This window comes from Carcharodon carcharias, chromosome 4, assembly GCF_017639515.1.
Source record: "Carcharodon carcharias isolate sCarCar2 chromosome 4, sCarCar2.pri, whole genome shotgun sequence".
Taxonomy (NCBI): Eukaryota; Metazoa; Chordata; class Chondrichthyes; order Lamniformes; family Lamnidae; genus Carcharodon; species Carcharodon carcharias.
The window spans coordinates 24,927,744-24,955,601 of record NC_054470.1 but is presented as its reverse complement, the minus strand read 5'-3'; the positions used below and the strand labels follow the sequence as shown (position 1 = coordinate 24,955,601).

Genomic DNA, 27,858 nt, shown 5'->3' with positions numbered 1-27,858 from the left:
TAAAGTCAATTCAGGAGGGATCAAATGCTTTATTTGCAAAAAAAAATGTTTGCTGTTGACAGTCTCTGATTACCATCTATATTTGTTTGCTGCTGTACAATATACCAATGTGGATTAGGTTATTGGATCCACATGGACTCCTTGCAATTAGTGTGAGGACTTTCCAATAAAGCTGAAAATCCATAATAAGGGGTCAGTGATAAGTGATTTGCCAGCTTATTCATATTTTAATCCCTTGTTCTCTTTGCAAACACTTTCTACACTATTTGATGACTTGCTAGCTATATAAGGTCCTTATTACTTTTATATCTTTTGTACTCTGCCTATTACAAACAACGGAACATGCTGTTAAATTTGATCAATCACTGGGACACAGCCAACATACCTGGCATCACACCGGCATACACAACGCTCAGATGTGTGGTAGGCAGAACACAATAGGCAGAATACAGACCATATTCAACCAGCCCGCGTTTGCAAAACCCAAACCAAAACATCCACTGGTAGATGTGATTCCATGATTGGGCAGCACTTGCTGAACAATCCTGAGTGAGCTACACTAACAACCAATTTAAGATGATCAGTCAAGCTCATAGCATGGCTCATTTACTCTTGCTTGAAGTGACATACATTCGTAGATAGGGGCCCATTCTCTGCAAATAAAAGGAATATGTTCAAGCCTCACACCTAATTTGAGTTACTAGGGAACTTCGGGAGCGTATAGTTCCCTGATGCTTTCTCCATGGCAATGCCTTGACCAAACTTGACTTGCCATCCAATCAGCATTCTTTTCTCCTGTAATAGAAATTATTGTGATCATTTAAAATTTGGATTTCTTGCGTTTGTCCTGATGAGTGCAGGATGAAAAGCTTGGGTAACATGCCTCTCTTCTCAATGATGTTATGCAATTGTAAAAAGGAACTATAAATTTGGGACAAAGAGGAATCACAAGAGTCCAGAGTCTGAGTTCTTTTTCATTTATTCATTTGATGTGAGCACTGCTGGCTAGGCCAGCATTTAATGTCCACCCTCAATTTCCCTTGTGAAGGTGGTGATAAACCATCTTCCTGAACTGCTGCAGTCCATGTGGTGAAGTTTATTGCGCAGTTCTGTTAGGTGTGATGCTCCAGAACATTAAGTCAGTGGCATAAAGGATTGGTGATATATTTAGAAAACAGGATGTTTTTTGACTTGAAAGGGAACATGCAGGTCATAGTAATCCCATGTGCATGCTACCCTTGCTCTTCTGGGTGTAGAGTTCATGGGTTTCAGAGGTGGTGTTTTAGAAGCCTTGGCAAGTTGCTGCACTGCATCTTGTAGATGGTACACGCTGCTGCCACGAATGGTGAGGGACTGAATGTTTAAGGCGATGGATGTGGTGCCTATCAAATGGACTTCTTCACCCTGGATGGTGTGAAACTTCTAGAGACTTGTTGGAGTTGCATTCATCCAGCCAAGAGGATAATATTCCATCCCATTCCTGACTTATGCCCTTTGATGGTGGAAAGGCTTTGGGAGCAGTGAGGATGTTGCATTACTCTCATCAGGATATCTAGAGTGGAAATTAATATTTGCGACAGAAGTCTTGCCTGCTGGCTGGAGAACCAGCAAGAGATCTGTGCCACCTCCACTGGGTAAGGCCTACTGTATTAAGTGCCTATCAGGCACATAAGTGGCCACTATTGGATCTTTCCTAGGATTAAGAATCCCAGGGGTGGAAATCCTGCCCCCGCACTAGAGCTGCCAGCCAAACAGAAGCCAACAGTTCTCCAATGCTTTCAGTGCCAGCAGGATAAGTGGCAGCTGCCAGCAATGCACCCACCAGATGGCTAGGATCAATGAGGCACCCAGGCCAAAGGTAACAGACGGCGAGATGGGGGTTGCTGGATCGAGGTCCCGGGGGCGGGGGGGAGGGGGGTGGGGTGTGGATGAGGCAAAGAGAGGGGATGGCTTTCAGTGGGTCTTCCCAATGCTGAGTCTCTTGATCAGGAACTGCAAGCCTTTGAACTAGGGACTCCCCCATCGTCCCCTGAGTTCCCGCAAACATGACAGAGTTTGCTTTTTGGGCTCCCCATGTGGCAACTCCTCTTATACCAGTAGCGGCAGGATACCCACTTAAGGGCCTTAATTGGAGTCCAAGTGGGAAGGCTGTCCATAAACCTTCCCATCCCAGACTTAATTGGACAGAGGCGGAGGGCGGTAGGGTACCCATACTGCACCCTCTTGCTCGATTTAAAAAAAAACCCTCCAAACTCACCTCCATGATGTGGAATTAAACTCCACCCCTAGTCTCAGACCTCCTCTTGTAGCCACAATATTTGTGGCTGGCCCAGTTATGTTTCTGGTTAATGGTGAACCCCAGGATGCGGATGGTAGGAGATTCAGCAATGGTATATGCCATTAAATGTCAAGGGGAGGTGGGTAGACTTTCTTTTGTTGGACAAGGTCATTGCCTGGCACTCAAGTAACATTTGTGCCAAACATCAGCCCAGGTCTGAATGTTGTTCAGGTCTCGCTGACTGTGGCACAGACTGCTGCATTAGCTGAGCAGTTGTGAATGGAACCGAGTTCTGCACAATAACCAATGAATATCCCCACTTCTGTCCTGACGATGGAAGGAAGATCACTGATGGAATGGCTGAAGATGCTGAGCATAACACACAGTCCTGAGGAACTCCTTCATCAAAGTCCTGGGTCTGAGCTGATTGGCCTTCAACAACATCAGCCGTCTTCCTTTGTACTAGACATAACTCCAACATGCAGAGAATTTTCCTGCTGACTTCAATTTTGCGAAGGCTCCTTGGTGCCACATTGGTCAAATGTTGCCTTGATGTCAAGGGAGAGCACTCTGACCCCACCTCTGGAACTCAGCTCTTTTGTCCAAATTTGGACCAAGTACATAATGAGGTCTGGAGCTGAGTGATCTTGATGGAACCCAAATTGGGCATTAGTGAGCAGGTTATAGCCTTTGATAGCATTGTCAACGCACCAAGCATCACTTTTGCTGCTGATTGACAGTACGCTGATAGCATTGTCAACGCACCAAGCATACTTCTGCTGCTGATTGACAGTAGGCTGATAGCATTGTCAATGCATGAAACATCACTTTTGTTGCTGATTGACAGTAGGCTGATGGTGTCGTTATTGGCTATATTGGATTTGTTCTGCTTTTTATGGACAGGCGATACTGGTTCAATTTTCCACTTCATCAAGTAGATGCCATTATTGTAACTGTACTGGACAAAGTTGATGAGGGACATGGGTAATTCTGGAGCATAATTCTTCAGCATCACAGCTGGGATGTTCTCGGGGCCCATAGTCTCTACCGAATCTGGTGCTTGCTGCTGTTTCTTGATATCACATGGAGTGAATCGAATTGGCTGAAGCTGGCTTCTGTTATGATGGGAACATGAGGAGGAGGTCAAGATGGATCATCCACTAGCTATCCCTGACTGAATATGATTACAAATTCTTCAGCCTTATCAAGGTCAAGATGGATCATCCACTAGCTATCCCTGACTGAATATGATTACAAATTCTTCAGCCTTATCTTTTACATAGAAACATAGAAAATAGGAGCAGGAGTAGGCCATTCAGCCCTTCAAGCCTACTCCACCTATCATTACGATCATGGCTGATCATCCAACTCAATAGCCTACTCCCGCTTTCTGCCTATACCCTTTGATCCCTTTTACCCCAAAAGCTATATCTAACTCCTTGTTGAAAACATACAATGTTTTGACCTCAACTACCTTCTGTGGTAGCAAATTCGACAGGCTCACCACTCTCTAGGTGAAGAAATTTCTCTTTATCTCAATCCTAAATGGATTATCCTGTATCCTCAGACTGTGACCCCTGGTTCTGGACTCCCCCACCATCGGGAACATCCTTCCTGCATCTACTCTGCCTAGTCTTGTTAGAATTTTATAGGTTTCTATGAGATCTCCCCTCATTCTTCTGAGCTCCAGTGAATATAATCCTAACCGATTCAATCTTTCCTCATGTGTCAGTCCTGCCATCCCAGGAATCAGTCTGGTAAACCTTTGCTGCACTCCCTCTATAGCAAGAACATCCTTCCTCAGATAAGGAGACCAAAACTGCACACAATATTCCAGGTGTGGTCTCAACAAGGCCCTGTAATGAGTCATTGTCATGTTAAAGTAATATACCTGCACGGTAGCCCCTCAGTTCTGGTGTGAACAACCTGTTACTCCAGGCTGTTGCTGCCGTCTGGACTTTGCTGCTATGTGGACACGTTTATCAAAATCCATCTGGTTTAAATATTACAATGAAGCAAGACATCCCTGCTCCTGTACTCGAATCCTCTGGCTATGAAGGCCAACATACCACTTGCCTTCTTTACCACCTGCTGAACCTGTATGCTTACCTTCAGCGACTGGTGTATGAGGACGCCCAGGTCACGTTGCACATTCCCCTCTCTCAATTTATAGCCGTTCAGATAATAATCTGCCTTCCTGCTTTTAGCTACCAAAGTGGTACATATTTATCCACATTATACTGCATCTGCCATGTATTTGCCTACTCACTCAGCTTGTCCAAATCACACTGAAGCATCTCAGCATCCTCCTCACAGCTTACCCTCCCACCCAGCTTTGTGTCATCTGCAAATCTGGAGATATTACATTTAGTTCCCTCATCTAAATCATTAATATATATTGTGAATAGCTGGGGTCCCAGCACCGATCCCTGCAGTACCCCACTAGTCACTGCCTGCCATTCGGAAAAAGACCCGTTTATTCCTACTCTTTGTTTCCTGTCTGCCAACCAGTTTTCTGTCCATCTCAATATACTACCCTCAATCCCATGTGCTTTAATTTTACACGCTAATCTCTCATGTGGGACTTTGTCAAAAGTCTCCTGAAAGTCCAAATAAACCACATCCACTGGCTCCCCCTCATCAACTCCCCTAGTTATATCCATGAAAAATTCCAGTAGATTTGTCAAGCATGATTTCCCTTTCGTTAATCCATGCTGACTCTGTCTAATTCTGCCACTGTTTTCCAAGTGCTCAGCTATTAAATCCTTTATAATGGACTCTAGACTTTTCCCCACTACTGAAGTCAGCCTGACAGGTCTATAATTCCCTATTTTCTCTCTACCTCCCTTTTTAAATAGTGGGGTTACATTAGCTACCCTCCAATCTATAGGAACTGTTCAAGAGTCTGTAGAATTGTGGAAGATGACCACCAATGCATCCAGTATTTCTAGGACCACTTCCTTAACTACTCTGGGATGTAGATTATCAGGCCCTGGGGATTTATCGGCCTTCAATATCATCCATTTCCTCAACACCATTTCCCTACTAATACTGATTTCTTTCAGTTCATCTCTTTCACTAAACTCTGTGTTCCCCAACATTTCTGGTATGTTATTTGTGCCCTCCTTTGTGAAGACAGAACCAAAATATGTGTTTAGTTGGTCAGCCATTTCTTTGTTCCCCATTATAAATTCCCCTGTTTCTGACTGTAAGGGACCTACATTTGTCTTCACCAATCTTTTTCTCTTCACATACCTATAGAAACTTTTACAGTCAGTTTTTATGTTCCCCGCACGCTTACTCTTGTACTCTTATTTTCCCCTTCTTAATCAATCCCTTGGTCCTCCTTTGCTGAATTCTAAACTGCTCCCAATCCTCAGGCCTGTTGTTTTTTCTGGCCAATTTGTATGCCTCTTCCTTGGATCTAATGCTATTTCTAATTTCCCTTGTAAGCCATGGTTTGGCCACCTTTCCTGTTTTACTTTTGCGCCAGACCGGAATAAACAATTGCAGTGCACTCATGCGCTCTTTGAATGTTTGCCATTGCCTATCCACCGTCATCCCGTTAAGTAATGTTTCCCAATCCACCATAGCCAACTCGTGCCTCATACCATCGTAGTTTCCTTTATTAAGATTCAGGACCCTAGCCTCAGAATCAACTACGTCACTCTCCATCTTGATGAAGAATTCTATCATATTATGGTCGCTCATCCCCAAGGGGCCACAACTAGATAGCCAATTATTCCTTTCTCATTACACAATACCCAGTCTAGGATGGCCTGTTTTCTTGTTGGTTCCTCAATGTATTGGTACAGAAAACTATCCCATATACACTCCAGGAATAATTCCTCTATGGTATTGTTACTAATTTGATTTGCCCAATCTATATGCAGATTAAAGTCACCCATAATGACAGATGTTTCCTGTTTCATGCTATTCCCAACATCACCACTACCGTTTGGGGGTCTTTATACAATCCGCACTAACGTTTTTTGCCCCTTAGTGTTTCTCAGCTCTACCCATGCAAATTCCACATTGCCGGAGCTAATATTTTTGTTCACTATTACGTTAATTTCCTCTTTAACCAGCCGTGCAACTCCACCGCCTTTTCCTTTTTGCCTGTCCTTCCTGAATGTTCGGTTCCCATCCCTGGTCACCCTGCAGCCATGTCTCCGTAATCCTGACTATATCAAACCTGTTTACATCTATTTGCATGATTAATTCATCCACTTTTGCACTCACATGCTGGGTTCCAACATCACTGAAAGTTGGGATGTTTGTGGAGACTGCTCCACTATCATTCACGACTGGATGTAATTGGACTGCAGAGCTTTTATTTAATTTCCTACTTGTGGGATCGCTTAGCTCTGCCTATATCAATTTGCTTCTGCAGTTTAGCATGTATGTAGTCCTATGTTGTAGTTTCACCATGTTTGCATTTCATTTAATTTGTTCTTGTTTTAGGAAATCTCATCCCACTCGTGGATAAGGTTTCCTAAAAAATGTAAAGGCCGCTTGGCCTTTTCACCTGTCCGCCAACTGTAAGGTTGGATAGGCAGCATAAAATTCAGCTTATATACCTCGTTAATGGCCTTAATAGGCCTTTCAATGATCAGCGGGCGCACAGCTGACACCGGCGCACACCTGCCGAATGAAATGTCATGTGAGTTCGCGATGACATTGGAATGCATGTCTGACATCATCGCGTGTCATTTTATATTCCGGCATGTTGGGTGTGTGCCCGCACGCCGAATGTAAAATTCTGCCCTGTGATAGAACACAACTCTGGTGCTGCTGATGGCCCAGCACCTTATGGATGCCCAGTTTTGACCTGCTAATTCTGTAGAATAGTAGTGTACTTCCTTTCAGGTAGGATAATGGTAGCACTGGAGAAGGTTACAGAGATAGGGAGGGGCAAGACCATGGAGAGATCTAAATGCAAAGATGTGAATTGAAAATTTGAAGCATTGGGGTACCAAAGTCCATGTAGTTCAACAAGAACAGGGACAAAAGATGTGCAGGACTGGTGAGAAATGTAAAACAGGCATTGAAGTTTTGACAACAATGAAGATAATTGAGGTTCAAGAAAAGCCAGAGAGCACTGGAATAATATGTATTAATAGGGCAAATGTATTAATGGGGGTTTGAAAGGAAAATAGCTGAGATAAGGCCAAAAGTAGACAATATTAAAGAGGTTGAAGTGGGTTTTCTCAGGCAGATGTTCAGGGGTGGAAATTCAGTTTGGGCTTGAATAGTATACTGAGGTTATGAAAAGTTAGATGCAATCTGAAACAGTAACTGGGGAAAGAGGATAGACTCTCTGGCAAGAGCGAAGAGCTTGTTGCTGGAGCCAAAGACAATAGCCCAGGGGCTGAATTTTGTGCTTGACGGGAGGGCGGGCCCGACTGACTTGGCAGTGGGCGGGCAGCCGATCATCGCTGCCGAAACAGGCCGCGCCGCCATTTTGAGTGGGCGGGCCAATTAAGGCTCACCCAACGAGGTTCCGACTCCCATGTTCAACGGGAGAATTAAATTGGCGGCGGGCGTGTTCAGACCACTGGTTCCAATGGGGAACTGGCAGTCTGTATAAAGAGCGGCCAGGCAGCCTCCTTTAGGCTGTTCACCATAGCCAGCCATTGGGCTGCACAAGATGTGAGGGCAGAGGAGGAGGAGGGGGGGCAGGCTGCAGGGCAGGCCAGCGGGGGACCACTGTGCCCCTCGGTTCTCCTTGAAGAGGTGTCCAACCATTGGGATGTCTTGTTTCCGGAGGATGGGAGGAGAAGGGCCCCCCACGTCACCAGGCAGGTGTGGCAGGAGGTACCAGACGTTGTTAGCTCTCATGATGCTGTGCGGCACACTGGAACACAGTGCCGCAAGCACTTCAATGAGTTGCTGCGCTCTGGAAGGGTGAGTACCATGTCAGCCTTGGCCATTTGACCCAGCAGGTAGCCTTAGTCTTTGAGGCTGCCCCCGCGCCCCACCCCCCCACCGCTCCCCAACCCCATGTCTTAGTGTCGTTACTACATTGGGCATTTGGCGCACGCTGGGTGGGCAAACAGATAGTGACTATGCTTACATCAGCTTTAGTGGTTGAGGAGAAGTTGGATTCTCCCTGCAGCGTATGTTGGTGTTTGTCGCATTTGAGTAGTCTGGGGGCAACCTGCAGGGGAGGCAGCTAGACACATACTCAGAATTCCAACACATCTCTTATTGATGGTGATGAGATGGTGGAAGGGGAGCCTCAAGGTGTCATGGCCAAGAGCCATCTGCTGGCCTCGGCACCGCACCTAGTTGCGCCCCCTTGCCAAGGGCGCTAAGACCCTTGTGTTATTCAAAGTGATGGACGCCGAATATGTCCAAGGTGGCCACTGGGGGAGAGGTTTGGGACCAGCTGTACTATCTTCTGGGGATTGATCACCAGTAGTGGGGACAGGAACCGTTGGATGCCTCAGATGAACCACTGTGGTTGGGGTGCGGTGTGCGCGTGCAGAATACGTGAGCGATCAGCCTCAATAAATGCTCTTCTATGTTCTGCAGGCAAAAACTGAGAGCAATATGCAGGAGCAGCAGCGGACTGGTGGTGGGCACGCCGTGCTGCAGCGCTTCACCACATATGAGGAGCAGACCATGGAGCTGGGGAAGAGGCAGGCGGCCAGGTCAGCAGGTGTCGGCGAGGCTGGGGTGCAGTGGCCAGGTATCTGAGGGTCACAGTCCCATCCACTCTATCTGCCCACCATCCAAAGCACTGATGGTTGCTACAATCGTTAATGCAGCAACACTGCTCATTCACAGACTGACATAGTCAGACGTGTGGGTCATACACAAAGGTCCCTCAGCCCCTTGAGGAATCGCGTCTCTACCACCTTCCAAAGTCACCTTATCCCATTTGTGACCACTATCCCAATGGCCTAACATGCCATGGCATCGCTGCTGCACATCCAAAGACTTTTTGCATCTTAGGAGGGTTTGTACCTACACCACCCTTTCAGCCAGTGCGTCCCACATTACTCTGTCCAAAAGGTCCTCAGCACCTCACCTGTCAACCTCACGGCACTCAACTTAAATAAATGCCACCATGTTACTCATCGCTGAGCCAAGGGGAAATGTTGCCTTCTGCCTACCCGTTCCATGCCCCTCATAACAGTATGAAGGTCAATAATGTGACCTGTCAATCTCCTGTGCTCCATGGCAAATGTCGCAAGTGTATGCAATGTTTCCTCATAACTCCAACTCTCCAGGCCAGCATGTATCCTGTTCAGGAACCTCTGCACTCTCCCCACTCCAATGCCATCCCTCTTGTGAAGTGCAGGTCACAACTGAACGCAGAAGTGTAGATGTGGCCTCAATAGCGTTCTCTGCACTTGCAACATGACCTCCCTTTTCCTACATTCTATTCCTTGGCTAATAAAGGCAAGTCTGGCTTCGACCTTGTTAAATGTCTATGTTCCTGTTCTCCTGTTCTGCTACCTGCACAGGTCTGCCCAGCAAGGTCCCTGTAATTGTCGTGACTTCCCACATTCCTACCATTACTCCTGTAATCCCATACCTTGCTTGTCTTGCCCAAGTGCTTAACCGAACACCTATCCACATAACATTCCATGTGGCATTCCTTAGGCCATCTAACCAGCCTGTCTGTCTGTGCGTGTAATGTCTGGGCCTCCTTTTGACTATTTACCACCCCACCAATGCTCGTCTCCTTATGTTCTTGAAGGGTGAGCGACTTATGAGGCTGGGGGGGAAGGGATGAAAGGTATTACTGACTGAACGCTAACTGATGCACTGTCCTGGTTGTTAATTTCAGCATCACCACTGCATGGCCACCACCAACACATCCAGAGCCCCATCTCCACACCTGAGGGCCATGACTTGCAACTTGCGTCACTTCCTTTCAGCGAGCCAGGCACCATCGCAGCGACAAACACTTCGGTGGGGAATATAAAGTCGGCTAATGTACCGGGGCACAGTGGAGAGGGCACTTCACAATTGCTGGAGGAGGTGACACAGATAAAGATTGCCGATGGTGCCAGCAGCCGGAGTACTGCAGGGGACCAGGCACATGCTGAGTCTGGCAGTGATGATGTGCCTCTGGAGATGTCAGTCATGCAGCAACTGCAGGGCAAGCGGCAGGGTGTGTGGGAGCACCTGGTAGGGTTGCATGAGGGTGTGCTTCAGTTGGTGTCTGGAGTGGAGGAGTCTAGGCAGAGTGTCAGTGAAGGCATGAATCTCAGGACAGAGCTTCAGGCTTCCTCCATTGAGAGATTGGCGACTATCATGGAGAGGGGCTTCAATCGGATTGAGACTCTTCTGATTGGGGTATGCTCTGACTTGAAAGCTCTCACAGCGCTAATGGTCACAGGTGGTCATTCGCAATGTGGGAGATGTTCTGGGCACCAAGTGTCGCCACTCGGTGCCCATCCATCTGCAGTGAGCAGGGAGGTCCAAAGTGACCTCACTTTGGCGCAGCAGCTGCCTGTCGTTGCTACGAGCTCCTCTCAGGGTGCTCTGGATGAGGGCAGCAGCTCCTTCGACCGTTGCATCCATTGAGTCTGTGACAACTGGGGAGATGCCAGTTCTGGAACTGGCCACTTCCTCCCAGGCAGGGCCATCACAGGCTCCACAGGCTGGAGGACGGCCGCCAAGGTCATCGAGGCCAACAGGACAGCAGAGTCAGCAGGCTGTCTCGCAAGCCACTCTGAGCGATGGGGCGGCACTCAGATGTAACACCTGTAAATGTAAGCATAAGGCACGTTAGGCACTTCACGTGTTTGTCACTGGTGATTTTGTGTTGGCCCTAGATTAGGGAAAATATAATTACGTCTGTCTGAGCGACGTTTGTGTTTTATTTTGGTGGGAATAAAGTCCACTTTTCTGACCATGGCTGAGGGTGTTTCCTTTGTGCTGCATTGGTACGTTTCACAGACATCTCATGAGTGAGTGGACATTGATGTTTCTGTACTAAGCCCTTAGTTGCAGCTGATCAGGTGGAAGATGTAGCACCAAAGTGCCACATGTGGAAGCGCCAGGCAATGCTGGTCCTGCTGATCCATGTGTGTGGAGCTAGCTGAAGATTTGTTGGATTAAAGTGTCCTGGGTGTCCCTGCCTACTTGGTGTAGTAGCGGGTCTGTGTGCTGCCGCTCTTCATTGCCCTGTGCTTCCTCATCCTCTGAGCCATTGCTGGATTCATCATGTGTAGCCTCATCCAGTGTGTCAAGATCTTCATCATCAACTTCATCCCCCCTTTCCAGCGCAAGATTGTGCAGAGAGCAGCATGCTATCACTATCAGAGAGACGCGACCTGGGGGGTACTGGAGTGTGTCCCCTGAGCGATCCAGGCAATGGAAGTGCACCTTGAAAAGACTGATGGCTCTCTCCACCACAGCCCTTGTGGTGCCGTGGCTCCTATTGCAGCGCTCCTCAGCTTCTGTTCTTTGACGGCAGAGAGGCATCATGAGTCACCTTTTGAGGATATAGCCCTTATTACCCACCAGCCAACCATCCAGCTGAGCCGGAGCACTGAAGAGCGCCGGCACCTGGTTGTGTCTGAGGTCGTAGGTGTCATGCGAGCTACCTGGGTACCTTGCACAAACTTGCAGAAACTGCAACCTGTGATCGCATACTATCTGCACGTTCATGGAGTGGAAGCCCTTCCTGTTCACGAAGGCGCTGGGCTCACCTGCTGGTGCCTTGATGGCCACATGTGTACAGTCTATTGCACCCTGGATGCAGGGGAAACCAGCAATGGCCGCAAAGCCTCTGGCTTGCTGTGTCTGGCTTGCCTGGTCCCAACAGTAGTAGATGAAGATCAATGCTTGTCTGAACAGAGCGTCTGTAACCTGCTTGACACAAATGTGTACAGCTGATTGGGAGACACCACAAAGATCACCCACCGAGTCCTGGAAGGAGCCAAATGCATAGAAGTGGAGGGCAACTATGACCTTCAGAGGTGCTGGCATGGGGTGTCCACCCACACAGTCAGGGGAGATCTCAGGGCCAATCATCTGACAGATATAGTTGACTGTCTCCCTTGACAGATGGAGCTTCCTTCGGCACTGCACCTCAGACATATTGAGGTAGCTGCTTCACCGCCTGTATACCCTGGCAGCAGGATAGTGGTGTCTTTTGTGGCCCCTTCCACCTTGGACAACCTCTTGGCCCTGCACTCCTTGTGCCTGTGCCTGGCCTCCCAAAGGTGGTTCCCCTGGAGGTTGATTGTCTAGTCCTGGCCTCCTCCTTATTCTATCCCTCCCTTCCTCCTCAGAGAAGCTGCCATCAGTGGCAATGTCAGAACCCATACCCAGGTTAAATGAAGGCCTCTGGAAAGCTGTAGGCCGGATAAAGATTACTGTCTGCAGACTGGTGAGCTGAAGCTTCAAAATACAGAGAAAGCTATTGGAAATCGATCTGAGCTGCTAACAATCACACAGGCAAGTTTAAAACACTTTCTGCATTAAATACTTCAGGAAAAACATGAACAACCCCTCTGAGCCCACATAACCCACCCGGGGATGAGGTTTGTTAAAAAATCAGGTACCCGCCTGCTTGTTGGGCCCGTGCGCCGAAGCGAATATCGCACGGGCTCATCAAAACTGGCTTCAATTGCCGAGCTAAGGGCCTTAACAAGGTCTTTAATTAATGGCGGGCGCGTGTCGCGCTTCATAGTGCCCACCCACCTAAATATCGTGATGCCCCGCGCTGCACCAATCAGCTGTGCGCACTTGTGTCAAGCAGGTTACAGACGCTCTGTTCAGATGGGCATTGACCTTCATCCACTTCCAATGGGACCAGGCAAGCCAGACACAGCGAGCCAGAGACTTCGTGGCCATTGCTGGCTTCCCCCACGTCCAGGGTGTAATAGACTGGACACATGTGGCCATCAAGGCACCAGCGGGTGAGCCCGGGGCCTTCGTGAACAGGAAGGGCTTCCCCTCCATGAATGTGCAGTGACATTTTAAGCGCTGACCTGCGGGCTCTGTCCTCCGCACGTCAGCCATAAAATTCTGCCCCAGAATTTGCTGTCGTGGGTCATCTCATGGTTTTCCCCTTTAGTTAGACATCTTCCCTCACCCTACAGCTCAAAAAAATCATCACACTGCAAATTGCTAGAAGTCTGTATTGCTAACTATGTGGCAAGGCCAATGGGCCACTGGGTCCTTGGTGAATAATAGGACAAACAGACTGTCTCCTTAACCAATGACATTTAAGGATTGAGGAGGAATGTGGAATAATGGAGAAAGAAGTGGGTGAATTAGAGCTAAATTAGGTACAGAATGTGAAATAAAGAAAGGGAAAGTAAGAGAGAAAAGAAAAAAGAAATACATTAAAATATTTTAAAATTTAAAGATCTATAACAAGCTTACTACCTACAGGAATGGTACTCTACAGTGTAAATGGCCCCCTTTCTGGGCAGGAGAGATTCATTTGACATTGCAGGATCATATGAGCTCATGAAAAAGGCACTTATGCTGATAAGTATTAACCCTAACTTCCTGCAACACATTTAATGGGCAATTTATGTGCAACTGATTCATGTGCAACAATTCATGAGTTCAAAGAATTCAGGGGAAGGTTGAGGATAAACTGCTATTTTACAAGGCCAACAGCAGAGCAGAAACTTGTGGCGAATCATAATTCATGGGGTGTGTCTTCCACACCATGGGCAGGATTTTACCATCGGCGAGCGAGGGCCTTAATTGGCCCGCCCACGTAAAATGGTGCTGCGTCTCTGATTGGGGGCGCCGATCGGAAGCGCGCCTGCATGCACCCGCCCATCAACTCCCCCCCCCGACGGTCGGGGGAGGCGGGAATTCAGCCCCGTAAGTTGCTGGACAATTTACTCATGAATAACTGCAAGCACCATTACACTCACTGTCATTTTGTCTATAAACTCTGGGCCATTAGCTCTGGTCTTCTTAAATGTTTAGCTCTTAAATTTTGATTATACAAAGACGACATTTGAAGTGATCAACTCTGTGCAGCATGTCTTTAAATTGTGAGGTCAATTTAATTTCTTTAGACTAGGTCACATTATTTTACCAAGGTCTGTTGCAAAAATGGAATGGAATGACATCCACTTTTGTCACAGGCTTTATTATATTTTTAGCAAACAAGGTGTCATATATCAGCATATTCAAGTCAGTTTGGCAATTAAGTAATTAAGGTAATCGAACAAGTGATTTGATTTCAAACACGATGCACACTGACACAATTATATACGTAACCTAATAATCTCTCAAATTATGATATTCTATGCACGCAACATTTTTGATTGTTATGTGATCCCCACCTTGTGGTGTTGTTTGGCAAGTTAATTTTAAGCTTTGCGATGTGACAGTTGGAGATAATGCAGTAGTGCATCTGAACTTGTTTTTGCAGGAATCTGGCAGCTGCTGGCTGTACTTTCCATATATAACTCCTAGTGAAACTAGGCCAACTTCTGCCATTCATTGCAAGAGTAATAAATCTTTTTAAAGTGTGAATAATGTTATGTAGCACTCAGTTTTTAATCCTGGAATTTGTGTTTTGCTAACATCAACAATAGGGGCTGTGATATCATGCCATTAAAATTCTTTTTTATTTGCAAATATGATTTGAATATCTTCCATGACATATGAGTATTATGAATCCATGGTTTAAATAAGCTTCTACTGAAGTTGTATGTCACTTTGTCATGTACTGGGGAAGAATTGTTCATGTGCGGGATGAACTCCAACACGGGTTGGCTAGGTCAAACAGCCTGTATTCATGTTGTAATTTCTATGTAATTTTATTTTGTTTCATTGAAAAGATTTAATAGCAAACCATGAAATTAAGAAGCTTTATTTTTTTAGGATATTGTTTTTCACTTGTCATTTGCAATAATATTGGTGGGAGATTGATGGGTACTCCAGAGAAATGGTACAATTAATTGCTCTCACTCATTTACACTGTTTCTCTGGTGCTTCTGCTAGTCATCTGCCAATCTATAGACAGGAGAGAAAGAGAACCCCTGCAACATTTCAGGGCCAGTGACTCTTCATTGGAATATAGTTCTATGGGTACTACAGTATTCTCAATTTGGTACTTTTATCATATGGCCATTCTTCATGTGTAACCCAAGACAATGTGACTCTAAAAATCCACAGCCTTTCCAGCTACATATTCATGTCTACTGTGGTTTGAATTGGACGTTTATACTTGACAGGAAGAGAAGGGATTCATTTAATGTCTTTTGCTTGAATTGTAAAAATATACTAATGTTTAAATGTTTGAGGAATTGCAACACAAGCATGATATTTATTCAGTAATTTGCTAAACGTATTTCACTCCGTTCTATATGTAATAGGCAGCCTTAAAAGAATGGTTTATTTTAATGAGTGAGAATTTACACAAATTATCTAGAGAAATGAGATGCATTCATTATTGGTTCAATTCTTTCAGTCTATTCTTCATCCTTCAGTTTCAGGTTATCACCTATAAGGTTTCGAACTTCCTGAAGAGGACTACAAAGCATAACCGAATTGAGTTCAAGGAGGATAAAATCGGCTGGTTTGGAGAAAGTGAAGATGGAGGACTAAAAAGTGTGAAGCATAAGGGAGGAAAATTGTCACAAGCAGAGGCATCTTACACTTCAATTATAAAAGATGTGGTTACAGTGACAATTCTCTGGCTACTATTGAACCAATTGTTGCAGAGTACTGAGTGTAGAAAATCATTATTTTGCAATTTCACTTGGGTTCAGTCCCAAATAGAAGGTGATGAAACTCCAGTCTCTCAAAATGCCCATTTAAAAAAAATAATAAAATCCATTCAGAAGCTGAATTAGTCTACAGGATAAATAGGCATCAGGAACAACAGCTTCCATTCAAGGTTGAAGATTATGAAAATGAAACAATCCTGCTAAATTTTATCTGTTCAGATTAAAACATGGCATTTTTGGACCTCCTTTTTGAATTGATTCCATGTTTCCCCATTTTCTTTGCCTTTGTGACAAATTGATGTTGCATACAAGCATGTTTTGTTACTTATATTTCAAAAAAAGATCTTTCTAGGCCTCAGTTTGTAGCCAGCTATTATCATTTAGTTTGTTACTTCCGTGAATTCTTTGTGTTAGGAGATTGACTTGTACTTTATAATCAGAAAGATACTGGCCAGCATTTTCTGTTTGGCATGTGGGGGTGGGCCCTGCATGCCATTGCGTAAAATGACATGCAGTAACGTCGGACATGCTTCCCAACATTACTGCACGTCATTCCAATCTTTCGTTCGGCGGGCACACACTGGAGCCGGCTGCGCACCCGCTGAACTATCAAAGGCCTGTTAAAACCTTTTACAAACCAATTGACACAATTGAGAAAGATGCCCATCCAACCTTAAGGTTAGCAGGCAGGCCAAGAGCCCAGGCGGCCTTCGCATTTTTCATGAAACCTCACCCATGGTCGGGATGAGGTTTCATGAAGGTTTTATTAATTAAAAAAATTTTTTATGGAAATTCATAAAGATGTCCCAGGTCATGTGACACTGTCACATGAGGGGACATGTCTGAATAATTTTTTTTCCCCAACTTTAAAACTGAACTTAATCTCCCTGAGGTAGCTCCATGCCTCAGGAAGATTTCTGCCCTCCTTGGTGCGCATGCGCGAAAGAGCGCAGGCCCCAACTTTCCCTCCTCCCCCTGCCCGCACAGGTAGCACTGTGTGCTACTGGGCGCTGGGCGGGTCTTAATTGGCCCACCCATGTAAAATGGCACACAGCCGATCACGGACGGTGATCAGCTCTGCGCCCGCTCCCGACTGGCCCGCCCAATGGGGAGAAAATTCTCCCCACTCTTGGGCAAAGCAGGTGACACCGCAGAAGCTCACAACTTAATTTTCAAAATGAGCCATGAAAAATGACAGGCAGAAATAAGTCACTGACACACAATTAGAACTATCCTGAGTGACTCATTAAATATATTAGCCAAAACAGTTTCAAAATGTAGCTATATTCACAAATAAGCAGCTCACTCTTTCTCCACTTCAATTCCACTGACCTTTCGGAGTGAACAGCAGCAACCTATGCAATTTGCCCACATGAATACATTGCTAAGTTAAATTGAAACAAAATCACATAATTTGCAGAGTTCATTTTCTAATACAATGTCGGCCTCTTGGAATTAGCTTGATGGCACATTTATAGCTGACTGATACTATTTGATGACAAAGAACCATGAATGATCTATTTAGAACAGTTTTCTGCACTTAAAAGGTTGATTGAAATTCTTTGCTTTAAAATGTATTTTTTTTCCAAGTAAATGCTGATGTTTTCTCCAAATTTCCCCTGCAAGTCAAATCAACTGAGATGATACTTTAATTGTTTTTAATTTAAACCATTGGTGGCTCATTGGTTAATGCATGTTAATGCATTCAGTAGTTAATGCAGCATTACTTGATATGATATTGAGTTACGTAAACCAAGAGGGTCCCATATTAAGCTCCTAATTAGTGTTGAGTTAACTAATCTCAACCAGCTAACAAAATGAATGGTGCAACTAGCATCCCCATCCCTGGATTAGGAACAGAAAAACATATCCAGAGTTCCCATTTCTCTTTGTCATTCAGTAGTCTCTGCTAGATATTTTTTATTCTTGCATGGAATGTGTACGTCACTGGCCAGGCCAGCATTTATTGCTCACCACTAATTGCCGATGAGAAGAGGTGGTGAGCAGTTTTCTTGAGCCACTGCAGTCCATGTGATGTAGTTACACCCACAGTGCTGTTAGGAAGGGAGTTCCAGGATTTTGACCCAGCAAAATTGAAGGAACGCCGATATTGCTCCAAGTCAGGATTGTGTGTGGCTTGCAGGCTGTGGTGTTCTCATGCATCTGCTGCTTCTAGGTGGTGGAGGTTGCGGGGTTGGAAGGTGCTGTCAAAGGAGCCTTTGTGAATTATCTAGATGTCTGTGCACATCAATCTTGGTTGGATACCTGCCATACTCACAGCCTAGGGTCACAGATGAAGTATGACCATTTGGACAAGTTATTGGTAAGCTGTTAGTTTCCTCGGAATCATATTTCACCATAAATCAGTGTTTTCAGGAGAGAGCAGAAGCAAAATTGAGGATTGGGAAAGGATTGCTCTTGGAAAGACCTGATAATTCACCTGAAAGTAACAGAATTCATTGTTATAAGGTGGGATTTTCTGCACCCGTCTGCCACCGCGATCTTCTGATCTCGCCGCAAGTCAATGGACTTCTGTCTGGACGTTGCCTTGCCCGTGGCAGGTCCCGCCCATGACCGGGCAGGAAGATCCCAACTATAGCTTATTTTTAAAAAAAGGCAGTACCAAACCTTTCCCAGAGCAGTTGTAAAAATTTCAATCACCTGTACTAAACAATAACATTGGCCTTGATACTGTGAGATGCTAACATACAAACCCAAGTTAACACCATTACTATAATAATGGGGAAATAACTTTCTGCTTTAAGCATTATCTTAGTATCCCATCAAGTAACTTGTAATTGCTTAACTAGTGCCTGTTACACTGCAAACACTAGAAATGGGAAAGAATTTTTCTTTGAATTGCTTACAGCCTGTAAAGGGATTATGCCGTAATCTCTAATCCTTGCCTACAGTGGATCTGATTGCATGGAAAATATGAATGTTTTTAAAAAGCATTGTGTTCATTTTCCTTAAATGACTGAGGGCATTAAATTTTGTTTGGTTTAGTTCTGAAACAATCCAAGTGTTGCTTTAATGATGTGAATAAGGCCCAATTTCTTTACACAATTAAAGTTGGAGAAAAAAAAAACAATGAATTGTGTGTATTTAAAGCAAGAAACAAAACGTTGACAGAGTTGGAAATTTTTAAGAGAAAAGAACACTTATTAAAACATTGGAAAAATCTCTTTCATACTTGCCATTTTATCCAAACTTAACATTAATGTCTCAACTAGTTAGAAAGTGAATATACATATACAATTTTCTCATTATTTTGGCATAATGTTCACATATATATGTTTGGATCCATGTGCATGCTTACAGCTCCAATTATTTGTCGAAAAGGAACATTTGTTCCAGGATATTTAACCTTCTTTACTGATCCACTAGATGGCAGCAAATGAAGATGTTAATGTTCTTGGACAAAGAAGTTCAAGATCCTTAAGGAAAAACCTGTACTTTATTTTGCATAGATGACCCTGAATTACTCAAAAACAAAAGGCAACAGACCACTCAGTTGTAAAAAGCAAAACAAGTCCAATATGAGTTGTTAAAATATTCACAAAACAATTTCTTACTTTCCTACCATAAGGTTTAATGGGGTTATATTAATAATTACTTGACATAAAGCACATCATGTGTACAAAATATGGTTGTAACAGCACTTCCATTCAACTGAAATATCCCATATTCTATACTCTTGTAGTTAACAATGCCAAGTGAATGATTGTGTAACTTCCCTAAAGAGACTTCATACATTAATGCCCTTGCTTTTAACTTGAGTGCATTTGAGATATCACAATGTATAGCATAATAAGAGTTGGGGAGAAGATTACTAGTTTCAAAACGCTGAAGATTTGAGAGAGTCTTATCTGGCCAGGGTATCAAACAGCACAGGTATCTTGAGCACAAAGGTATTATTTGGTGTAATTCATAGAATATTCATTGATACAAAAGCAAAATACTGCAGATGCTCAATATCTGAAATAAAAACAGAGGGCAGGATTTTGCTCTTGGCGTTGTGGGGGCAGGGGGGGGCGATCGGGAAGCCGACCACCACCCACTTTCGGCACCACGTTGCGATTTTAATTGGGCGGACCGATTAAGGCCTGCCCAGTGTGGAACGCAAGCAGCAGTGCTCAGCGCTGTCTGTGTGGGCAGAGGGAGGAGGGCGAGCGGACCCAGCGTGAACTTTACGTGTGTGCGTGAAAGATCGCTTCAATCTCCCTGAGACACAGAGCTGCCTCAGGGAGATGAAGCGCTCTTTGAAAAAACTTAATGAACAAAATAAAAATGTCATAAAACATGTCCCCTCATGTGACGGAGTAGCAACATGTTTTTAATTCAAGTGTAAAACTTTTATTTTATTTGTATTTGCTTTAGGAAACTTCATCCTGCCTGTGGATGAGGTTTCCTAAAATTATGAAGGCAGCTTGGCTTTTTCGCCTGCCTGTCAGCCGTTAGGTGGAATGGGCAATAAAAAATTCAGGACAAACGTTGACTTAATGGCCTTAATATACCTTTTAATTGTCAGTGGGCGCGCTTCCAGCTCCAATGCACGCCCACCAACCTAACTTGCGAGATTATACGATGAGATTAGAACGCTTGCCTGATGTCAACGCGCATAATTTTAGACTCGGATGGCTCAGGACCGCGCCCACAGCCCCCCGAGCTCCATATTCTGCCCAGAAAGTGCTGGAAAAACTCAACAGGTCTGCCAGCATCTGTAGCGAGAGAAACAGAGTTAACGTTTCAAGTCCAATATGGTGGTTCTTCTGAATTTATTTATTATTTCATATTTATTGAACTTCGCCAAGATTAATTGATCAAGAAACTTAAATTAAGAGGATATTGGTGCAAATCAGTCAGTGGGAATATTCTAGAGATTCAGAATAGGCTTTAAAATTACACTCTTTTAATACATAATGTAGGATTGCAATTAGAAATTCTTTTTGTCTTTAATTTTGACAGAGGCATAATCTCATTTAAAATAAACTGGCTAATACCTTCATTAAAATCGCTGACAAAGAGATTTCAAAATTCAAACATATATAGGGAAAAATCTGTTTGGTTCATACAAACTTGCCTTAATTTCCCCAGAGCAGATAGTGCTGTGGGTTGATGCTCCCAAAGCTTTCTTCATTGAAATTATTGACCCAGAACTTCTGACCTCCGAGGGACCATACCCCAGAGTTAATCCAGAAGATGCACTGGGGGCTGGCCTGGAAGTCCCCATGTAAGGACTGCATGGCAATTGCCCAGGAATTTTAAAATGCTGATGGGCAATTACCCTGCACTTGGAACTATCCAATACTTCGATTTAAGAAAAAGAGAAAAAAAACACTAGAGATCTAAACATAAAGACCTTACTTTTACTTTAAAGACTAGAAATACTCACCAATCCTACTCACCAATCAGCTGCTTTCCGCACTCTTTTCCCTCTGGTGCTCTTTAATGGTTTCACACTCTTCTCTCACTCTCTCACTGTAAATGGCTCCACCGTTTCTCACTCACTCTCCATCTTGTAAATGACCACACTGTTTCTCTCACACTCTCTTGCTGTGAATGACCACACTGTTTCTCTCACACTCTCTTGCTGTGAATGACCATTCTGTTTCTCTCACACTCTCTCACTGTACCTGAGAGAGCGTGAGAGACTGGATAGTCCAACTCTTTTAGCAGAATAGCTACTCAGGAAAAGTTAGAAGGATTAAAACCACTTCTAATTCATGACCACTACAACCCCCACTTCGCCCAACCCTGACCTCGCACTGGACATTTAAAGGGTGAGAGTGAGAGAGAAACAACATGGTCATTTACAGTGAGAGAGAAGCAGCATGGTCATTTATAATGAGAGAATGTGAGAAAAACAGCGTGCTCATTTACAGCAATAGAGTATGAGAGGAACAGCGTGGTCATTTACAGGATGGAGAGAGGGAGAAATAGCAGGGTCATTTACAGTGAGAGAGTGAGAGAAGAATGTAAGACCATTAAAGAGCATGAGAGGGAAAGAGTGTGGAGTGCTGGTTGGTGAGTAGGATTAGTGAGTATTTCTAGTCTTTAAAGTAAAAATAAGGGCTTTATGTTTAGGTCTCTAGTTTTTTTTTCTCTTTTTCTTAATGATAGCCTGTTAAGTATAAGAGCATATAAAAAATTATAGTTAAGTGTAAAGAGTGAGGATACTAGAGTGATTAATTAATACATTGAATACAATATGATAACAATGGCAGGATGGGTGATGTGTTGCTGCTGCAGCATGTGGGAGCTGCTGGACACCAAGTGTCCATCTGTACAAAGTGTTTGCAGCTTGAGGAAATTCAGATCCGAGTTAAGGAGCTGGAGTCCGAGCTGCATACACTGTGACACATCAGGGAGGGGGAAGTTACCTAAACACATTGCTCCAAGAGGCAGTCACACCTCTCAGATTAGGTCATTCAAATTTGGTCTGTGATCAAGGACAGGAGGGTGTGACTGCAGGTGAAGCAGGTGTGGGGACCCAGGGGGTAGTGTTTGACATGCCTCGGTCCCTGCAACTATCCAACGGTTACAAGGATCTTGCAAGCTGTGTGGATGAGAGCGGGGACTGCAGGGAGGATGAGTGAACTGACCACGGCACCATGGTACAAGGAGCCAGTCAGGTGGGGGGAGGAAATGAGAACACATTAGCGGTAGGGGACAGTATAATTAGGGGGATAGATACTGTTCTCTGCAGCCGTGAACATGAGCCCAAGAAGGTTGTGTCGCCTACCCGGTGCCAGGGTTAAGGACATCTCCTCAGGCTGGAGAGGAACTTGCAGTGGGAGAGGAGGGATCCAGTTGTTGTCCATGTTGGGACCAATGACATTGATAGGACTAGAAAGGAGGTTCTGCTGAAAGAATTTGAACAATTTGGAGCTAAATTAAAAAGCAGAACCTCCAAGGTAATAACCTCAGGATTGATAGCTGAGCCATGGGCAAACTGGCATAGGGTAACTAAAGTCAAGGAGTTAATTCTGTAGCTTAGAGATTGGTGTGGGATAAATGGGTTTCAGTTCACTGGCACCAATACTGGGGTAGAAGGCAGGTTTTACGGTGGGACAGGCTTCACTTGAACCATGCTAGGACCAGTGTCCTGGCAAACTGAATAACTAGGGCTCTGGAGAGGGCTTTAAACTTTTTTTTTGAAAAATATACTTTATTCATAAAATATTTGGAAGAACATTACAAAACATTTCTAAATTGCCATCACAGAAAGTGAGGCTTTAAACTAAATAGGGGCGGTGGTGGGGGGGGTGGGGGGGTGGTTTTCTGGAAAGGGTTACAAAGCAAAAGGATATGGCAGCATTGCAGGGCAGCTATTTAGGTAATGATACCCAGTGTGTGACAGGAAGGGACACAGTGTACAAACATTAAACAACAGCAGCAAATAGGGTCAAAGGAGGAAAAAATGGTAAAAATACAAACTTAATGGCCCTTTACTTAAATGCACGTAGTATTCAGAACAAAATAATTGAATTAACGGCTCAAATAGAGGTTAATGGGTATGATTTAACAGCCACTATGGAGACATGGTTACAAGGAGATCAAAGGTGGGAAGTAAATATTCAGGGGTGTGTGACTTTTCAAAAGGACAGGCAGGAAGGAAAGGGCGGTGGGTTGGCTTTGTTAGTACAAGATGGAATAAGTACGATAGCAAGAAAGGATCTTGGATCGGAAGATGTAGAATCCATGTGGGTGGAGGTAAGAAATAACAAGGGGAAGAAGACACTGTGGGAGTAGACTATAGGTCCCTGACAGTAGCTATACTGTAGGACAGGGAATAAATCAGGAGATAATGAAGGAATGTAAAAAAGGCAATACATTAATCATGGGTGACTTTAATCTTCATGTGGATTGGGAAAATCAAATTGGCAGATGTAGAAGGTAAGAGCCTATGGGATCCAAGGCAATTTGGCAAACTGGATCCAGAATTGACTGAGTGACAGGAAGCAGAGGAAGATGGTTAAGGGGTGTTTTTATGACTGGATGCCTGTGTCAAGTGGGGTTCCACAGGGATCGGTGTTGAGTCCCTTGCTTTTTTTGGTATATATAAATGAGTTAGACTTGAATGTAGGAGGGTTGATCAGTAAGTTCGCGGATGACACGAAAACTGGTGGTGTGGTAAATAGTGAGGAGGATAGCCTTAGATCACAGGAGGTTATAGACGGGTTGGTCAAATGGAATTTAATTCGGATAAGTGTGAGGTGATGCACTTGGGCAGGACAAACAAGGCACGAGAGTACACAATGGAAGGTAGGACCCTGGGAAGTACCAAGGATCAGAGGGACCTTGGTGTGCATGTCCATCGGTCCCTTAAAGTAGCCGGACATGTAGATAAAATGATTAAGAAGACATATGGGATACTTGCCCTTATTAGCCGAGGAATAGAATAAAAGAGCAGGAAGGTTATGTTGGAACTGTATAAAACGCTGGTTAGGCCACAGTCAAAGCATTGCATGCAGTTCTGGAATCCGCATTATAGGAAGGATGTGATTGCACTAGAGAGAGTGCAGAGGAGATTTACCAGGATGTTACCTGGGCTGGGGAGTTTTAGTTATGAGGAGAGATTGGATATACTGGAGTTAGTTTCCCTGGAGCAGAGAAGATTGAGGGGGGACATGATTGAGGTGTATAAAATTATGACGGGCATAGATAGGATAGACAGGTGGAGGGATCAATAACAAGGGGGTATAGATTTCAGGTAAGATGCAGGAGATTTAGAGGGGATGTGAGGAAGAAGTTTTTCACCCAGAGGGTGGTGGGAATTTGGAACTCACTGCCTGAAAGGGTGGCAGAGGCAGAAACCCTCATAACATTTAAGAAGTATTTGGATGTGCACTTGCAATGCCATGACAAACAAGGCGATGGGCCTAGTGCTGGAAAATGGGATTAAAGTAGTTAGGTACTTGTTTGACCGGTGCAGACTCGATGGGCTGAAGGGCCTTTTTCTGTGCTGTAGACCTCTATGACTATGACTCTATAAGACACGAGCAAGAATTCATGGAGTGTATTTTGGACTGTTTCTTCGAACAATATATTGTGAATCCAACCAGGGATCCGGCTATTTTGGATCTGGTAATGTATAATGAGGTAGGTTTAATAAATGAACTCAGAGTAAAAGATCCACCAGGAAACTGACCATAATATGGTAGAATTTAGCTTTGGTTTGAGAGTGAGAAACTTGGGTCAGAAACAACTGTGCCAAACTTAAATAAGGGGAATTACAATGGAATGAGGGCAGAGTTGGCTGAAGTGGACTGGGAAAGAAATTTAGTAGAAAAGACAGTTGATGAACAATGGCAGATGTTTAAGAAAATAGTTCATGACTGTCAACAAAAATATATCCCCGTGAGGAAGAAAGATTCAAGGAAGGGGATAAACCAACCATGGTTAACCAAGCAAGTTAAGGACAGTATCAATATGAAAGAAAAAACATACAATGTGGCAAAGATTAGTGGTAAGCTAGAGGATTGGGAAAGTTTTAAAAACAAACATAAGATAACCAAAAAAAAAGGAGAAAATAAACTTTGAGGGTCAACTAGCAAGTAATGTAAAAAGAGACAGTAAGAGCTTCTTTAAATATATAAAAAGGAAGAGAGAGACCAAAGTGAACATAGGCCCCTTAGAGAATGATGCTGGGGAAATAATAATGAGGAACCAGGAAATGGCAAAGGAGTTGAATAAATACTTTGCTTCAGTCTTCGTGGTAGAAGGCACTAATAGCATTCCAAAAATACTAAATAATCAAGGGGCAAAAGTGGGGGGAGGGGGGGGGGGTCGCGGGTGGCAGGTGGGGAAATAAATACAATAACTATTACTAGGGAAAAAATACTAGGGAAGCTGATAGGGCTAAAATCTGATAAGTCCCCTGGACCTGATGGGCTGCATCCTAGGATATTAAAGGAAGTAGCTACAGAGATAATGGATGCACTGGTAGTAATCTTCCAAGAATCCTTAGATTCTGGAAAAGTTCCAAAGGATTGAAGAATGGCCAATGTAACGCCCTTATTCAAAAAGGGAGGGAGACAAAACACAGGTAACTATAGGCCAGTTAGCTTAACATCTGTCATTGGGAAAATGTTAGCATCTGTTATAAAGGATGTAATAGCAGAGCATTTAGAAGTACATAATCTAATCTGTAATTAGTGGAGTACCACAGGGATCAGTGCTGGGGCCTCAATTATTTACAATATATATTAATGAAATTGAAGCCAATTGAAATTGGGGGAAAATACTCCCCCAATTAGAGTCGTACCTAGCACAAAGGAAATGAGTATTGTTGAAAAAAAGAGATTTTTTGTTAAAGCGTTTTGTCTTGCACTTATCAGGACAATTTGCAAGAAAATACCAATATCAGGCAAAACAACATATTTATACTGTATGAACAGAGACGGCTGACCGGTGGCAAGTGGACTCTGATTGGTAGAGGCATTGCCATGGAGAATGCACCACTGGATGGTGACTGACAATTAACTGCCCAAGCATTGTTTTATTTATTTAAACCAGGCAGCTTGACTCTGGCCAAGACATTCCCTAAGGAATGAACCAGCAATTGGCTGTCACTTATTTGGCTCAGCTGAAACAGGCACAATGTGTGTACATGTTCTTTCTGACAGCAAAGAACTGTGTATTAATATATGCAGCTTCCAGTGCATGCAAATACATTGCACTGCGAACTCAACTGACAATCTTAAATTGGTTGTCAGCATAATTCTTCGCACACTGAGGATTATTTAGCAAATGTTGTCCAATTGCAGAATCATACCGAAGGTTGGACACTGTAGGCTGATTCGTTCCAGATTTGCACTAAGTGCAGTAGCGGGCGGGAAAAAGGACATTTTACCTGCCGGCCACAATAGTGGCTTTTCGCACTATATCATCCCCTTCCCGGCACAACCTCCCTCATTAATAAGGCATTCCTGGGAAACACATCAGGTCGCTGGTGGGCGTGGCCTCTGATGCTCCCGCCCCACTGTCACCCCAGGCCTTCAGTAAACCGGGAGCCACATTTAAAGGTCATACCTGCACTTTTCAAGGGATGCAAAACTTCTGGTAACTGATGGCTGCCAAAAGAAGGAAACGTGCTGCTCCCAAATTTAGCGACACCTCTCTTGGGCACTTACTGGATGCAGTGGAGGCCCGCCATGAAATCCTCTACCCCCACTCTAGGCAAAGACCAGCAAGCCAGGTCACCAATCCAGAATTGGAAGCGGTGGCATTAGGGGTCAGCGCCACTGCCCCGCAAAAGTGTCGGCCACCCAGTGCCAAAAGAGGATGAATGATCTCCTCCGTTTCACCAGGTAAGTCACTCTTCTCATCATTCTCAACTCACACACTCACAAGCCCATCACATATCCACAGGGATCTCACTCACTGCCAGCTGAAGAGACATCACCATTCACTCTCTCACACAGACCTTCATTTGCACTGTGGCTCATGTCCTCATCCCGTCCATGGCACCACTCACCACCCAAACACACCAGGCACCCTTCTTATCTGGCCTGGCAGGCATCCTGCTTATACTTTCTCCATCTGTATTCATGCACGACAAGCTGTCACACAACAAAAGGAAGAGGTCACTGACTAGTGGAGGAAAGCCTGACTTCAAGGTCCTCACACACTTTGAAAATAGAGTCATCCAGCTGGCCAGCAATGACCTGGACCATTGCTGTGCTGACGGTGATGTCGACAGAGTGAGGATCCAGCAACACAACATCCATCAGGCAACCATGCTGTGAGTCAGTTCCCTTGTTCCGCAGTCCCCTGCTATGCACTATTATCTTGCCTTGCTTTTGCAGGTAGGTCTGGGAAGCAGCCGAGGGGGTCATTGTCCCAGGTCCTCGACTCAAGCTCCCAAGACACCTCAGAAGTCGAATCTGCTGACACCCT

At 44.5% G+C, this 27,858-nt stretch overlaps 1 pseudogene; it reads left to right on the top strand.

Annotated features, from left to right (window-relative positions):
• Positions 1 to 4,067: 4,067 nt before the first annotated feature.
• Positions 4,068 to 4,256, top strand: LOC121277544 (annotated as a pseudogene).
• The last annotated feature ends 23,602 nt before the right edge of the window (positions 4,257 to 27,858 follow it).